A 17,858-nucleotide genomic window follows, 5' to 3' on the forward strand; every position below is an offset into this window, starting at 1 on the left:
CGTGTGTGTGTATGTGTAACTTTACAAGAATGTATTAATTGAAGGTTTTATACTTTTTAAGAGAAGTTTTTGGATCTCTGTGCCTTTCCGTAAGTGGTTTTTGTTTTAATTTTTAAATTTCAAGAACATATTCTCTAAAGGGTGTGATGTTCTTCAGAAATTAAGTGAAAAATTTGATGTTTCTCATTGCTTTGCCAAATGTATTTGGAAGAAATTAACGGTGGAGCAGAGTCCTGAGGTTGTGGTGCCCTGAAGTGTCATTCACAGAGTAAGAAAGGACCATAGAATTTCTAATAAGGTTTTTCAGTGTACTGATTTGACAGTAGCTGTGTGGAGTGGTTTATGCCAAAACTAGTGTCTATGATATGTGTTTTGTGATAAATGTATTATTTTTGGAGGTGTGTTGCTGCTCAGACAGAAATTGTAATTTAATGTTTTATGTGAAAAAAGTCCTGACTCCCATGACATTCTTTTCCCTTGGAGGAGAATCCATTTTGACATTGTTTCTACTTTTGTTAAGACTTGAAATCTATGAGTAGGAAAGGTATACAGGCAGGTATATTACCCTAGATGGAATTGAAAGTGTATAGTGGTATTGTATAATTGGAGTAGAGTTGTTAAGCTTTTGTTAGTCCTTCGGTTTCCAAAATAATCAATAAATATTGTGTATATGAAAGTAAATTTAATAAATCTTTCAAAAAGATGATTCAAAAAGGACATTGTTTGCTTACCATATGTAATTGCATTTAATTAATTTTTGAAGTGAAATAGAATGATGGTATTCAAAAATAGAAATGTGTGTATGTGTCTTTGTGTGATAATAGTTATATACATACAGACAGACAGACAATAAGTTTTAATAATGAAATAGGTTTTGATTTTAGAGTGTTTCTTTTATGCCATTAAGAATATAATTTAGTTCTCATTTTGTTTTTATTTTTTGATAAAAATAATGGAAGGAAATCGTATTTAATACACATAGTATTTTTTTTTTCACCAAAGATCTAAAACAAGAATGTGTAGGCAGCAGCTACATCACATTTCTGTTGGCTAAAAGAGTTGTTTATTCCTCTGGCAATGTGTCAGATCACTAAAATGCAGCAGGACAACTGTTTTTCTGCAATAGTGATCCAACAGTACATTTAGTATTACACAAGACTGCCAAAACCCTTTCAAAGGCGATCATTTCCAGGGATTATGGCTTTTCTTAATGGGTAATAGCTTATTGGATATTTAAAATGTTAGAGGAAAAGTAAGTATCATCTCTTTTATTTGTCCAAGCCTTTTATTCTTTCTTCAATATTGATTGTTAGATATTCTTTTTCTTGATAGTGACCATAATGTGTAAAAAACACTCCCTGAAATCAATCCCATGCTTAGCTATACTGAAGCTTGTGATGATAAATGCAAGTTAAGTGATTTAGTTTCTTTTTAAAAGAATAAATTAAAATAGACAGTGATTCATGGGGCAAAACAACTTAATAGAAAGCATAATGGAATGCTTTAATTTTATGATTAAGGGATTTTTTGCTTCCTTTAGGTAGCTAGATTAAATGAAGGAAGTTTCATAGGCATCGTAAGAAATCTTATGATTTCAAATACAACCCAAGCAGCATAGTATCATTTAGATCAATAAAGCTCATTAAATACTAATTTTTTTCATCTTTGGACATGCAATTACACAGAATTTAAAGATAAAAGTTTTAAAATGAAAACTTTATATTACTGGATATATTTTTAAATAAAAATTTCATGGTACTTTCCTATTGGTAAGAAATAATACAGTAAAATATATAAATGAAGTTTTCTGTACATTGAGTTTATAGCTTTGTCTTAAACTTTGATCTTTGGGACTTCCAGAGGTATGATAACACATCAACGAAGTATGATTCTTATAGCAAATATGTGTGCAAAAAGTAATAAGATTATTTTAACTTAAAGTTTCTTTAAGAGATGAGAGCAAAACTACATGGCATTTACATACAAGCTCTCCATATTTATCATTAGATTTTATGCTAATGATTTGTAAGCCATTGGGAAACTTGGATGTTCTTTCCCCATAAAAGCCATGTTAGAAATAGTAATTAGGTTGTGGGGACAGAAGACAAAAATGTATATATACTAGAATGTACATAAAGCATCATAATCAGTATTAATTCAACTGTGTGCAATCACCACTTACAACAAACATGCCATAGAAAATGCATCCTAAATTCTAAGTAAGAATGTTGGCTGGTGATCTCTCTAGGGGCATCATGTTCAGGTAAGAAGGAAGGAGTGGAGTATGGGCTCCAGTCAGGTAGTTGTCCCTTTTCAAGTTTTCATATCTCTCAAGAAAAGCATCTGCTTGACTCATCTGTTTTCCTGACTTCTGACTTACAGAATAATCGGTGCATATCCTTGGAGTAGCATTCCCTGTCTTGCACTTTGCCCTCTTCTATGCTACTCAGGTGGTTCTTGCATTAGAAACTCCTTAGTAAATGAAAATAAAGGCAATCCTTAAGATAAAGTGGAATTTATGTGATTTTTAAAAAAGAAAATGAAGCAAGTAACCTAATTGTTCAGGTTTATTTTGTCTTTAAAAGAACTATCACAGATGTTAGTACTAGAAATTGAGTGTCAGGTATGTGGGAGCTTTATGAACTATCTTTATAAATTTTCTGTAAATCTAAAACTATTCTAATAAAATGTTTATTAAAAAATTAAAAAAAAACACTACCACAGATAGTCGTGAGCATACACATTTCCAAACACACTACATTTACTTTTAGGGACAATCTAGATAAAACTGAGCTGACATCTAATATGTATAGGTATAAAACATAACAGTTTTGGCCAGGGGAAAGCTGACTGCCCAGAGGGACTGTACAGAGACATCAGGGAGCCCAACTTATTTACAGAATTCTAGGAGGTATAGGCAGCAGTTACTGTGTTTAGAGCTAAGAAATTAATTCTGAGCTCAACAATTTAGTTTCTTTCTACGACAATATGTTCAAGTAATGATATGAGATGTATATTAAGGTAAAGGTGTAATTTATATAAAAATTTAATAAAAGTCAGCCACTGAGATGCATGCGAATATAAAGGCAGGATGAAGCAGTTTGGAATTCTTGTTGAAAGTAAAGATATGATTAACAAGGTGAATTCTTGTTAAAAGTAAAGATATGATTTTGACTTTAAAAACAAAACATTCAGAAATATTGTTTGACAGACCTTAAAAATATATTCCTATCTTAATGGCTTTAATAAAGGAGTGCCATTTTTTTCTGGTACATAATAAGAATAAGAAGACGAAGAATGGAGTGTGTATGCCACTCTGTTTCCAAAAACAAGTTTGTCATAGTTTTTGAATTAGTGCCATTTTCCTGATTTTTGTAAGCAATATAGGGTTTAAATATAGTAATATTTTATTGTCATGAATATACAGAGCATTTTAATCAATTTAGTTTCCATGATTATTTATATGCTGAAATTCCATCTCTGATACTATATGTAAGAAAGTTTGAAATTTTGAAGAAGCCAGCGGAGATCATGTAGCAAACTTAAACTTTGAGGGCAAATTGATTTCTGTTTCTTTCATGACCAGAGTTTGGGTGAGACATTAAGCATTCAAAAAAAATCTGATAACATTCAGCAATTATGATTTTTAGTTTCATGATCTCCCTTGTAAATGCTATTTGAGATACAGGGCAAAATTTTAAAAAATAAATCATTTGGTTGTCCTATTTTGCAAGTTGTTAAGGATGGATGGGTAGATGGATAGGTGGATGGAGGGATAGATAAAGAGTTTTCTCTCCCATCTCTTTTTCTTTTTCCCTCTCTCCATTGAAATCTTTTCCGTGTGTGCCAAAGGCATTATTTTTCCCCTCATTTTTTTGTTTCATTCATAAAAAGAAATTTAAGTGATTGTATACTTCTGTCAGTAAATGAAGATAGTATCCATTTTTGAGTGAAGATTTATAGCTACTGTTTTTCAATTAGAGTATATCAGATCATATGATCTATGAGTTTTAATATCTTAGAATCATTACGAGTGAGAAATAATCACCTTGAAGGACCTTAATGCCACCAGAGTTTATGTTTTTCCAGGTTGCTTAGATAAATTGTTCTCATCTTATAATTGAATACTGTTTTAAGAGAAGTGAGCTCAAACATTTGGCAGTCAGTATTGAATGATGATTAGTTGTGTATGCCAGGAGACCTGACCTTAAAATATCATCAAGCTAAGTAGTGGTGAAATTGAACTCTGCTATCCAATAGAAGGCTTAATGTTTTTGGCATTCCTTATCAAATGTAAAGAGTTTTCCTTTGTGCTAGTTAAGAATATATATGTGTGTATGTGTATAAGTTGGTCTGTAGCAGAATTATTTATGTCCAGTTTTAGTTTTTGATTTAAACTTCTTAATATATAAATGCAAATCCAATACTTAAAACTCCCATAAATACTCACCCCAACAACATTTAAATTCTAACAGCTTCTTGAAATTAACAACAAAAAGCTAGCCATTCTTAGACATTACATGCTATACACCTTTCCCTGGATTAAAAATTCATATCATATGGTAAACAAAGTAGTTATTTAAGAACACAAATGGATTTACTTGAAAGAGAATAACATTTATTGAGATTTTGCCCTCAAAATTAAGATTTCTGAGAAAACTATGCATTTTAAATTCTTTCCAGACATCTGAAGGTTATATTCCTAAAAGATGTCAATGCATGTTCTTTTATGCAATCTGCTTGGGAGCCTGTGAAGTAAGGAAGGTGATGCCATAAATATCTAATTATAAAGACTTGTTGTGGAATGCTGTCTTAAAAATATACTTTTTTTGTACATAAAGGGATTTCTCTTCACAACTTAGATTTGATTGTTTAAAATGAAATCATTGTATGAAATCATTGTATGTACAGTGTTTTAAGGTGATTTCCTAATCATCAAAGCCATTGCCATAGGAAAAAAATAGGGTTTAGTTGTAGAATATTTCATTTTTATGGGAGAAGAACATGGTAATTGATACCACTTTCTCCTAAAATTATATAGTATTATCTAATCTTTAGGTGGCATTCATTCACAATATTCTACAAAATACCCTAATCATGCAACATAATAGTGTGGGTTTTATTTACCATTTATTTTATGTAATTTGTTTTGTAAGGAAAATCTCATTTTAATGAGGGTTCTTCTAATCTCTAAAAACTGAATTTATTTAGGAAAAAATATTTTAAACACTGTTCCAAGTGATCTTAGCATTTTTTATTGAGCTTTAATGCTCTGTTTTTACGTGTTTGGGGACTGTGAGGGCACTTGGTTTAGAATTAAAATTTAATTTGGAGATTTTGTTGTGTTTGGAATTTGTTATGGAATTTAACTTCAAGACAATGTAGGTTTATTGGACATTAGCTTCTATGGGATATACTAGCCTCATTTCTCTTCCCAGCCACGTGTGCGTGCATGTGTGTGCATGTGTGTGTGGGTGGGTGTGTTAAATTTAGAATAAAGAGGCCATAATAGCTGAAGATATAGAAAGAGGAATAGAAATGGTATAAATAGGGGAAAAAAGAGAAGAAGTGAGAGAAGCAAGTATTAGAAATATGTAGAGTAAGGTATTCTGAAATATGCTAATAAAATTAAAATGTAATGTAAATCAAAAAATTAATTTTAGTGAAATTTTAGTGGTACTTTACCTACCAAAAAATAGAAATAAAGTGGTAAGTAACTGATTAATCTGGCTCCTTCCTCAGGAAGGCATTTAGCCTACTCCACCTAACTTTATAGTCTCATGGTATGAAGTGTTAAATTGTGCTTTTAATGCAAGTTAAGTTTGTGTGTGTGTGTGTGTGTGGGTGTGTGTGTGTACAAACTCCAGAACAAACAAACTAAACAGCCTAGACAGTGGAGTCAAGAAATGCAAAATAGTAACATGTATGAGACTGTATGTCCTGGTCTTTGGCAGAAATTACTGCTTACTCTTAATTCTGTTTGTTTCTTTCTACCTCTTCAACCTATAATGCCATATATACCTCAGCACTTGAAAATCACTTCTCTGTCACTTATTATGTTCCCTTTAAAAGCTCATGAATTACACATGATTTTCAGAGTTGCCAACTTAGATTTCAAGAGACTTCAAAAAAATTAATTTGGCACCTTTCCATTATGAAGGCTGTACACAATGTTCACAAGCTAGTGCTGGTCTTTTAACGGACATGTGCCTCATGCATCAACAACTTTCTTCCCTTACTTTTTCTCAAAGTTAGGAATCACTGAGATTTCTATTTGGTCATGTCACATATTGATCTATTTATTAACCATAGTTTTATCAAAGCGTAAACTATTTTTGGTTTTTATAGTTAATTGTGTGTGACATAAAAATTGAGATGCAATGTGTATTATGCTTTTGTTCTTATGATGATTTTTTAAAAGTTATTTTTCCTGCAGTAACTTCTAATTCTCATTTTCTAGATCTTCCTTTCTCTTTTTTCTTTAGCTGCCTATCTTCCTTTTGTCCCTTAACTCAGATATCCCCTGCTCTGTCTCTGCCCAGATTCCACACTATTTTTTTTATGTTGTTCTCTATAGTTTTCAAAGGTCCCCATAACAACCCTATCAATATTTCTCAATATGCACTATAATTGTTCATTTGTGTCTTTTCCTTATTTATAAGCTCCTTGATGGCTCAGACTATATAGGTATCTACTCAACAGAAGCTTATAAAGGATTTACCTTGAACCAGGAACTATTCTGGATGCTAGTGATAAAGTAGTTAAGAAAATTGACAAGCAGTCCTGCCATCTGGAGCTTGCATTCCCTCCATGGAGGGAGAGGGATGACAGACAATGAACAACATAAATATGTTAAGTATGGTCGGGTTGATGGTGAAAAAGAATGCAGTGATGGGGAGCAGGGAATTCTGAGAAGACAGTTTTTAATTGGATAGTCTGGGATGACCTCATGAAGAAGATGGCGATTGAAAGCCCAAGGTAGTTAGGGCCTGAGCCACACAGAGCAGTATGTGTGTAAATCTTGAACAAGGTCATGCCTGGTGTTTTTTTAGAACAGCAAAGAAACGAATGTGTCTAGAGCAAAGCACATGTAGTGGGGTTGGTAGGAGATCTGAGAGGTAACAGAACAGAGAGGAAGGGATATAGACTATGTAGAGTCTCACTTGCCATTTTAATGACTTTGGCTTTTGTTTGGAGTGAAGTGGGAAGCTATTGAAGGATTTTTAAATTTCTTTTTGGTAATTCATTTTGACTTTTCAGATTATACAGTGGTCGCTATTTAAGACTCAATAATTTTGCTTTATTATTCTTGCAGTCAAGTACAAACTAGTGTATTAAAGTAATGTTAAATTCTAATTTAAATTGATTAAAACAGGCTTTTATCTCTTTCTCTTTTCCATTACTGAATATCTTGTTTTTAATTAATTTGAAAGCTTTCTAGAATAGTGAGCCAATGAAAATTTAGCATAATGTATAACTTATTCTTCATTAGATTTAGGTACTTAATTGAAGATGCTAATTAGAAAAGACATTTGTTCTGTTGGAAGATGTTGATAAAACTGCTCCTGAATTACTATCACATAAATTGGTACCATATTAAGTTGTATTTCTGGAATCTAAATGTAGACAGTGATAATAAGTTTTGGCTCTAAGTAGATGTCTTTCATCTCTATGGTCAAGGATGCTTAAAAGTGAAAAAAACTTACTGGATTCAAATCTGGGAACCAGGAATAACCGGAAGTGCTTTTGTTTATTTGTTTCTTGGTGGAATTGTCTTCCTGGTAATGATGTGTCTACTTATACCAAACAAACATTTACTGTATTTTGTCTTACCTTCTGGCTTTCTTGCCAAAATAGTGTTTGCTTGTTTTTTTTTTTGTTTTTTGTTTTTTTTTTTTTTTTTGAGGAAATTAAGCTTCACAATATAATGGGGAAATTCTGAGGCCACAGAATAATATAAAATTTAAAGATGAGTAGAAAGCCAGAAGGTAAATAAGAGAGAAGAGTACAGAGGGGTAGAAGAGAAATAGTGTAAAAAAATTAGTCAAAAAGATTAATATATGCATAGTGGTCAACAAGGCGATCAGAATAGAGTACCTACTACATGCCAGGCACTGGCGATATAGCAATGAAGGCAGAGACTCAAGTGGTTTTATAACCACTACATTATTGTAGTAGAAAGGGACAGGGAGAAAGGCACCCAAATATGCAACCTAATCAATGTTATGGAGGGCTATGAAGTATACTGCTATGAAGAAGATGAAATGTGATGGTGTAGTTGAGTACAACTGGCATGTGGAGAGGCAGTGATTCAGCTATGGGAAGGTCAGAGAAATTTCTCTTTGAGGAGGTGATGCTTCATTTGAGATTGGAATGAAAAGACAAACTCATGTACTTTGCTGACCCCAGGTGTTCCAATCAGAAGGAATAGCAAATATAAAAGTTCTAGAACAGAAATCAGCCTAATAGTTTTGTGTAGCACTGGCCAGTTTGGCTGGAATAAAGGAAGGGTATGGGAGAGACATGAGATTAAGAGCTGTAAGGGATGAGGATTTTGTAGTCAATGTTGAGATAGAAAACAAATCAATTGAAAACTTTAATAAAGATGATGATACGATTAGATTTACTCTTAACACCGCTCCTTCCACCTGTAGTATGAAAGGTATATTATTGGTGAGGAATACAGTGGTGGGGGAACAGGGATTATTTAGTTGACCATTACACTTGTTCAGGGGAAGGATGATGGAGGTTGGGATTGTGATTGTAACAATTATGTTGCCTAAAGTTGTAGCAATAAAGTTGTAAAATTGGTTGAATTTTGAAGTTGTTTTTAAGATAGACCCCGTGGAACTTACTGATCAAAAATTACATCAAGCATTTAAATGTAGGTACATGGTTACAATCTTTTATTGAGATTGGGGAGGTTTGATAACATGGGATAGACTCTAAGTGACAGATGTGTACATGGAGTCATGCATGTTATTTATTTTACTTTTCCCCCTACATTAAATTGAGGTGTATTTTAGAATTCAAATGAATATATCCAGTAGGCAACAAGAAGATGACTTGGATAGAGATGTGAGTATGAAAATCATAGGCCTATAGATCATGTTTAATGTCATGTATCTAGGTCAAGCATTGATAAACTACTGCCCATGAACCAAATCCATTCTGCTGCCTGATTTGGCATGGAGTATAAATATTTTTTACATTTTTAAATGTAAAATATAAACTATACAAAAGAAAGACTGTCTTGTGATAAGGACAGTTGCTCAGTTTTTCCTCTTGGCTCACAAAGCCTATCTTGTTTACTTTCTGTTCTTTACAAAACATTTTGCTGATTTTTGGTGTAGATGAAACTGTAGAAAGAGAGCGTTGATAAGCAAGAGGCCATAATTGTGGAAATTAAAATTATGCCAAGTACAGCATACACTGTGGAAAATTTAAGTGTGGGTATAATAGATAGTAAGACTTTAAAACAACAATTTCATTATCAGTATGATCAGTGAAGACTTTTGTGGCAAAAAGAATCATCATCAGAGCATTCAATGGATCATACAAGATGTGTTCTGTGTTCTGTGTCTGAGGAACTAAGAGAAGGCTAATACAGTTTGAACAAAGAAAGCAAATAGGAGGATGACGTCAGGTCTGTCTGGATATTTAAGGTAGGGCCAAATACTTGTCTATTTAAAGGGAGTATTAGAGAAAGAAGAAGTCATTAAAGCATTCTGAAGGGGGAAGAGCAAATCATAGATGAGGAAAGAGACTACTTTGGGCATATGCACAGCCAGAATGAAAGGAATCCAATATGGATGAGAGATTAACATTTTCCATTGGTATTAATGAAGTGAAGACCCCAAGTAACCTTGGCAAAGGGAAGTTTGTACAAAGTGATAAAGGAGTGAATGGGATCAGGACCTAGGTGTTAGTTTTAGTGAAATTTTATTAATCTTCTCACTATGTAAAATATGTAGGTTATCAAAATAAGGAACACCCGTGTTGTGTGTGTGTGTGTGTGTGTGTGTGTGTGTGTGTGTGTGTGTGTTTTTTCTAACTTAGATTTGTGAATTCAAGTCCTGAAGATTGTGGTTTAATAAGTATAGAGTAAGCCATTATTTTTCTTTTTTCTTTTTAACTCTCCTGATGAATAGAATGGCAATCATGACTCTGATGATACTGAAACATTTTTCTGACACTTCGACTTTTTTATACCTTCATTATTTATGCACATCCAGGAGGTTTTGCCCAAACCCCATGCAAATCTATAATTCAGTGCAGCTAAAATATGTTCTTCTGTCTGGTTTCCATGGTTCTTCACATAGAGTATGGCTTTCCCTGCTGGGACCCTCCATGTAGCACCCCATGTTGTATGATAATTACCATACTGATCTATCACCCTTACTAGAGTGTGGCCTCTCAATGAGGCCTGAAATTTCATACTGTTCTTCTGAGATATAATAATATTTATACTCAAATAATTAAAGTTCTTCTATTTTGAAAATAACATGTTTTCTAATTTGAATCTCAATTTATCCATTATACTGCTTAACTACTAAGTTATGTTATGAAAATAAATTTTAACTGTCTACAAATACCTTCAGATATAACCCTTACCATTTAAGATTAATGTGTGCTCAACATCTATAAGGATATTTCTTTCCATATAGTATTTATAGCCTCTATTGTTATTCTTAAAATGATTAATGTTTAGTTTGGAATAGTTCAACATGAGGATTGGAATGAGAAATAATTTACACAGTGATAGTCTTTTTTAATTTTTATATTTAAAATACTAATTATCAAAAGAAAAAAAAACTAGTGTCTTGTATTTGTTTCTACTTGCCTTCTGGATTGATTTCAAGTCATATTTTACAGTTTTGTGTGTCAATTTATATTTTGCTGAAATAATAGCACTGTCTTGGGATCCTTTTTTTCCTTAATATCTTTGTGCCATTCACCATGTATGCCTATTCCTTACTTCTCTTTCTTTGATATGTTTGGTGAGTCTTCTGTTTTGGGTTCTGTTGATTTATAATAGCTACTTTTCTTGGATATACATAGATATTCTTTCCCATTTTGCTTATGAATTTGCCTGAGAAGAATTTGTATGTTCCTTTTACCCATAGCTCCTCAGAAGTCACTTTTGATGATACTGATTTTACGTCACCTGATATAAAGCTTCAAAGGCATGATGTTGATGACTTATGCTTTGACCTAGATTGAAATGTTGACTCAACATGGACTGATGGAAAGTGTTTCTTTTCTTCCCTTAAAAGTTACATCACCTTAAAAACAAACAAAAAGAAATGAAGATTTAGTTTTGGTGTCCTTGGTTGAAGTGTTCCCTTTATCAACAAAATAGGTTTTGTCATCTAACTTTTGGTGTCAATGTTGAACACATAGGGTACTGGATGGAAAACACTGCTGTGACAAACCACTGGAAAAAAATAAATTCTGGTTTTTCTTCACATTCCAGAGCTAATGCTTCTGAAAGCTATTTAAATTCATTACAAATTATATTTGTTATTGCTATAGTTATTGTTGAAGTTGAACTTTCATTTGTAATCTGAATTTTATGTATAATGTGTTCTCATGTTTAATCATTTTTGTAGGCTAAATCATTTGTAAACAGACATAAGCAAATTGTAAACAAATAACTTGTCCTTGAGAAAGAGTTTCAGAGTGAAGGTACATGATGTATCAGGTAGGATCTATGTCAGTAGCTTTATCCATATATATGGAGGGGTGTGTGTGCATGTGTGTGCGTGTGTACTGTGTATCACCCAATTTCATCAAAAAGATTATTTGACAAAATTGATATACAATCTCTAAATCATAGTGTCTGCATTCAGTCATCCCTCCCCAAATTAAATTTTTTATCCTAAGATTAGTAGTCCCCTTTGTAAAACTAGACATTCTCATTTGTGCAAAGAATGGAAAAAAATAAGACAAATAATGGATTCAAGAAACAATTAGAGGTCAGATTCCTCTTGCAGAAGTCTAGTTCCTTTCTTCCTTCATTGTCCTCCCCACATACCTAAATCTCAACATTTAAACATTTTATTTCAGAACACATATAAGGAGAAAACATGTTAGCCATGCTAAAGAACTAAAGTATTACAATGTACAGTGATATATCTATCCTAATAAGTAAATATGAGTAAAGGATAAAGATTCAAATAGAATATGAAATTGTAGGGGCACCTGGGTGGCTCAGTCAGTTGGGTGTCTGACTTCAGCTCAGGTCATGATCTCATGGTCTGTGAGTTAGATCCCCATGTCGGGCTCTGTGCTGACAGCTCAGAGCCTGGAGCCTGCTTCAGATTCTGTGTCTCCCTCTCTCTCTGCCCCTCCCCCACTCACACTCTGTCTCTGTCTCTCCAAAATGAATAAACATTAAAAAAATTAGTATATGAAATTGTATTTATGATGTAGTTCTATTCCAATGTGTTTTCTGGATTGGCTAAGAGCATGTTAATGACACATCTTATGGGAGACATACCATACTTAATAGAAGAAAAATATGCATGTCTCAATTCTGAAATGTTTGCAAAGGAGTAGTCATTTTTTGGCAAGATATGCGATGTTTTGTTAGGATTCACAAACTTTTTCTGTGAAAGACTATACAGTAAATATTTTAGGGTTTGCTAGCCATATTTATTCTCTCTCTCTTTATTTCCTTCTCTTCCTCCTCCTCCTTAAAACTTTAAATTTGTGAAAACCATTTTTAGCCATGAGGTATACAAAATTAGCCATAAACCAAATTTAGTCTGTGGGCTCATAGTTGGTGGGCCCCTTTCTATATCATCAAATTTCCACTTTTTTTCTAAATGTAATATATTAGAAATCAGTGTGCCTCTAGCGGTTGAAATTGGACTTACTTTTGAACTTTGGAATGCAGGGAGATGACATCTCATTTAAACAAATTATACACTATTTCTGACATTAAAAACACAAGGAAACTACTTAAAGGGCCTTTCTTAAGTTTTTAATGCAATTACTCACATATAATGGAAAGAAACGATTTCCCTTTCCACTTGCCTTTTTATGCAATAAAAAGTTCAAATCCTATCTTTTTCCCTGAATAATTGCTGATACTTCTGTCCTTTGTGTGCATTTTGCAGCTTTTCTTCAGTAACTGTAATGGTCCGGTCTCAGTGTATTTTACTTTTTCAAGCAAAGTAAAATACGAACTTTAGCTAATATTTGTATTAAGCTGAAGTGCAAGATAATATGAAAAAAGAGGAAAAGGAAACACAATAAATTGACCTTTTGGTAACTGTAAAGGACAGCAGATGAAACACAGACTGGACTTTAATGTCTTAAATTTTCAGATTTGACGGTAAGTCCACAGAGTCCTAAAAATAGGTCTTAATCCGAAATTGCAATGCCTCACAAATGCTGTCATAATATGGAGTTTGGTGGAGAAAGTGGTTAACGTATCCCTCAACTTGTTTCTCTTTGTATGAAACTATGTTTAAATCCATTATAAAACGAGCTGTTCAGTTCTAAAGAGAAGATTCTGACTTTGGAGTGAAAGTTTTTTTACTACAATCATTAAAGTAAATTTCTCTAGATATTTGATTTTATTCTGCTTTACAGCATAAAGAGTGAAATCATAATGAAAAAGAATCTAGAAAAGCAGTATAGGCACACTTGTCAGTCACTTTTCCAACTTGTGTCCGTTTGTTTAATTAAGTGACAACCATTCTCTGCCCTGCTTGATTTAATAGACTTGAGCAGTTCAGGTTTACAGAAAAAAAATTGAGTGAAAAAGACAACATTCTACCTACTCCTTCACATCCTAATTTTTCTTATTTTTAACATTTTTCATTAGTGTGGTAAATTTGTTAATAATTGATAATCCGGTATTATGCATTATTAGTAACTAAAGTTTGTAGTTTATATTAGGCATCACTCTTGTGTTTTATATTCTATGGGCTTGGCCTAATATATGATGACATGTATTCATCATTACAGTATCATATAGAATAATTTTCACTGCCCTAAAAATTCTCTGTGTTCCATCTATTCATGCCTTCATCCCCTGGCCCTCAATCCTTGTCAACCACTGTTTTACTGTCTTCATAGTTTTGCCTTCTCCAAAATGTCATACAGTTGAAATCACAGAGTAGTTAGGTATGTAGTTTTTCTAGATTAGCTTCTTCCAGTTAGTAATCAGCATTTAAGTCCCCTTCATCTCTTCCCATGGCTTAATAGCTCATTTCTTTTAGTGCTGAATAACATTCCATTGTCTGGATGTACCACTTTTTGTTGATCCATTTGCTTATGAAGGACATCTTGGTTGCTTCCAAGTTTAGGCCATGATGAGTAAAGCTGCTATAAACATTTATTGGGATATTTTTGTGTAGATGTATGTTTTTAACTCATTTAACTAAATACCAAGGAGTGTGATTGCTGGATCATATGGTAAGAGTATGTTTAGTTTTGTAAGAAATGGCCAACCTGTCTTCCAAAGTGGCTGTACCATTTTGCCTTCCCACTGGCAATGGATGAGAATTCCTGTTTCCCTGCAACTTTGTCATCATTTGGCATTGTCAGTGTTGTGGATTTTGGTCCCTCTAATAGATGTCTCATTATTGTTTTAACTTGAGTTTCTTGATGACATACCATAGTGTCTCATTTATGCAATAGAATCTCATTGTTTTACTTTGCATTTCTTGATGACATATGGTGTTGAACATCTGTTCGATATATTTACTTGTCATCTGTGTATCTTATTGGTAAGGTGGCTCTTCGGGCCTTTGCCTATTTAAAAAACATTTTTTTTTTGCATTTTTAAAGTTCTTTGTGTATTTTACATACTGGACCTTTCTATTTGAAATTTACTTTAAAAAATTATTTGAGTGTAGTTGACACAGTGTCACATTAGCTTCATGTGGATAGCACAGTGATTTAAGATCTCTATATGTTATGCTGTGTTCACCACAAGTGTGGCTACCATCTGTCACCATACAATGCTATTACAATATCATTGACTATCTTCTCTATGCTTTGGCTTTTGTTCCTATGATTTTTTTCATTCCATGACTTGAAGCCTGTATTTCCCGCTCTCCTTCACACATTTTTCTCATCCCCCATTCCCCTTCCCTATGGCAACCATGAGTTTGTTCTGTGTATTTATAGGTCTGATTCTACTTTTTGTTTGTTTATTCATTTGTTTTGTTTTTAGATTCTACATATGAGTCAAATCATATGGTATTTGTCTTTTTCATTCTGACTTTTTTCACTTAGCATAATACCACTTAGCTGCATCCATGTTGTTGCTAATGGCAATATCTCATTTTTCTTTATAGCTGCATAATATTCTCTCTCTCTCTCTCTCTCTCTCTCTCTCTCTCTCTCTCTCTCTCTCTGTGTGTGTGTGTGTGTGTGTGTGTGTGTATCAAATCATCTTTATCCATTCATCTATCGATGGGCAGTTAGGTTGCTTCCATGGCTTGGCTATTTGAGTAAAATTGCAATAAACATAGGCTCACATATATCCTTTCAAATTAGTGTTTTTGTTTTCTTTGGGTAAATACTTAGTAGTGGAGGTAATGAATCATATGAATTTTCTATTTTTAATTTTTTGGTTACTGTCCATATTGTTTTCTACAGTGGCTCTACCATTTTACAATCCCACTAATAGTGAACAGAGAGTTCTTTTCTCTCCACCTACTCATCAACATTTGTTATTTCCTTTTTTATTTGAACCATTCTTACAGGTGTAAGATGATATCTTACTGTGGTTTTGATTCACGTTTTCCTTATGACTAGTGATGTTGAGCATCTTTTCATGTGTTTATTGGCTATCTGTACGTTTTCTTTGGAAAAAATTCTATGCAGATCCACTGCCAATTTTGTATTTGGATTGGTTGTAGAGTTTTTGTTTGTTTGTTTGTTTGTTTATTACTTGTTGTTTTGGTGTTGAATTGTATAGATACCAGGCCTTTATCTGATATGTGTTTTGAAAGACTTTCTCTTAGTATGTGCCTTTTATTTTTTCTATATAGTTTTATTGAGAAAAAATTAACATGCATCACTGAAAAGCTTAAGGCATACAACATAATAGCTTTATTTACAAACATGGCAAAATGATTATTGCAATAGGTTCAGCTATTTTCATTTTCCTAAGTGTCTTTTGTGAAACAGAATTTTTTCCTTTTGATAATGCTAATTTATCATTTTTTTCTTTGAAAAATATCTGTCTGGAAGTGTAGCAAGATTTCTACCATTTAAGATAACTTAACATTCACACAAACATAATGTAGACCTTCTTGAAATAGTCATAGCTCTCACACCAAAAAATACAAAATGAAAATAAAAACAAAGACTCTGATCCTGATTCTGTTAGGTTTTTTTTTTCTTCAATTCAAGAACATTACTGAGCAGGATAAGCAATGTTTATATAACATAATTTTTAAAGAAATGCCTTATGACAATATCAAATCACCTTGATTCTGATCTACATTATTGTTATTAAACCAGTTGCAATTAGACATAAATGAGAAACATTTTGTAGTATATTTTATTTGATCAGGTATATGTTTTAGCTTTTTCACTTTTCCCTTGCAGTTTTTCTGTTATGATCAGTGTTATTATTTACATGGACTTGTTAATATCAAGCACTTTTATAAATAAACTTATTTTCCTCAAACCCTAGAGATATCCTTCTCTATTCATGCAGCCAACATAAAAGAAGCATGTCAAGAGGAAATCATGTGCCATATGATTTGCTAGATTGAAGTATTAAGTTTATTTATTATGTCTGATCTTCTTTCTGTGGTCATTGCTCTATTTGATACATGTAAGTTTTCTCTTCTTCAGGCCTCTCCTGCCTTCTGACATTCAGAAATGCTAGATACAATACTTATCATACCCCTTAGTGCTGCCAGGCCCAGGGTAGGATGTGGAGAGAGAGTGCTTGTATCTTCATTATGCAGGACACAGGGCAGAAGCATAAAAAAGGCTGGGCTGCCAATGTGTCTCCTCTTTGCCCCCAAATAATCTATCCCTTCAACTCCTCCCGCTTAAAGAACCAGATTCATGATTCACCTACCTCAAAAATATTATATTAAGGACAAGGGAAAAACCTGTGTTAATGTTCCCATTTTCTCCTTAAACTTGCTTTATCATAATGTTCCCAAACTACTGTTATCCCCAGCCCGAATACCGTTTTCTAAGAAAAAAAAAAAAAAAGATAAATTTAGGAAGAGGTGTGTACTATATCTCTGTTTTAAAGTTCATCATTTGCTGTGGATAGTTATGCTCCAAGAAAAAAATTTAAAAAAGGAATTTAATACTTATACTTGGTATTTTCCAAATGTTTATGAGGAAAATTGCAGAGTTAATATTCCAGGAAAAATATTAGCAGAAATCCAGATGTTCTACACAGTAATGTAGCTATATACAAAATTTAAATATGATTATATAAGGGAATTAAAAAAAAAGTATCAGTAATAGATCCATTTGTTTTGTTGTTGTTTAGGAGAGGCAGTTAGAAAGTTAGAATATAAAGAGCATAGAACAAACTCCAAGGTAAAGGGATGCCACTGGGTGTTGTTGGTAGAAGGAAATACTGGACGAATATAACAAATTCGCCCTTTTGCCCTCTCCCTATTTAGATTTTTGCTGGTACAAACATAAGCAAATTCATTTCATGGTTTTGTCATTATGAATGTATAACTTAACAGTAGCTAGAGCAGACTCAGTATGTACAACAAAAGATTAGATGTACGTTTAACATCATTATTTTATTTGCACGAATGCCAGTGAGGAACTTCCACTTATGCTCTTGTTTTCAAGATGAGTGTTTAATTGAATTCTGCGATTCATTTTACAATAGGACCATGAGT

The 17,858-nt window shown here is 33.0% G+C and overlaps 1 protein-coding gene across 1 annotated transcript in view; it reads left to right on the forward strand.

Moving 5' to 3' along the window:
• ROBO2 (roundabout guidance receptor 2) overlaps window positions 1-17,858 on the forward strand; it is a 1,685,269-nt gene that overhangs the window by 24,703 nt on the left and 1,642,708 nt on the right. The window lies entirely within an intron of this gene.

This window comes from Felis catus, chromosome C2 (genome assembly GCF_018350175.1).
Source record: "Felis catus isolate Fca126 chromosome C2, F.catus_Fca126_mat1.0, whole genome shotgun sequence".
Classification (NCBI taxonomy): domain Eukaryota; kingdom Metazoa; phylum Chordata; class Mammalia; order Carnivora; family Felidae; genus Felis; species Felis catus.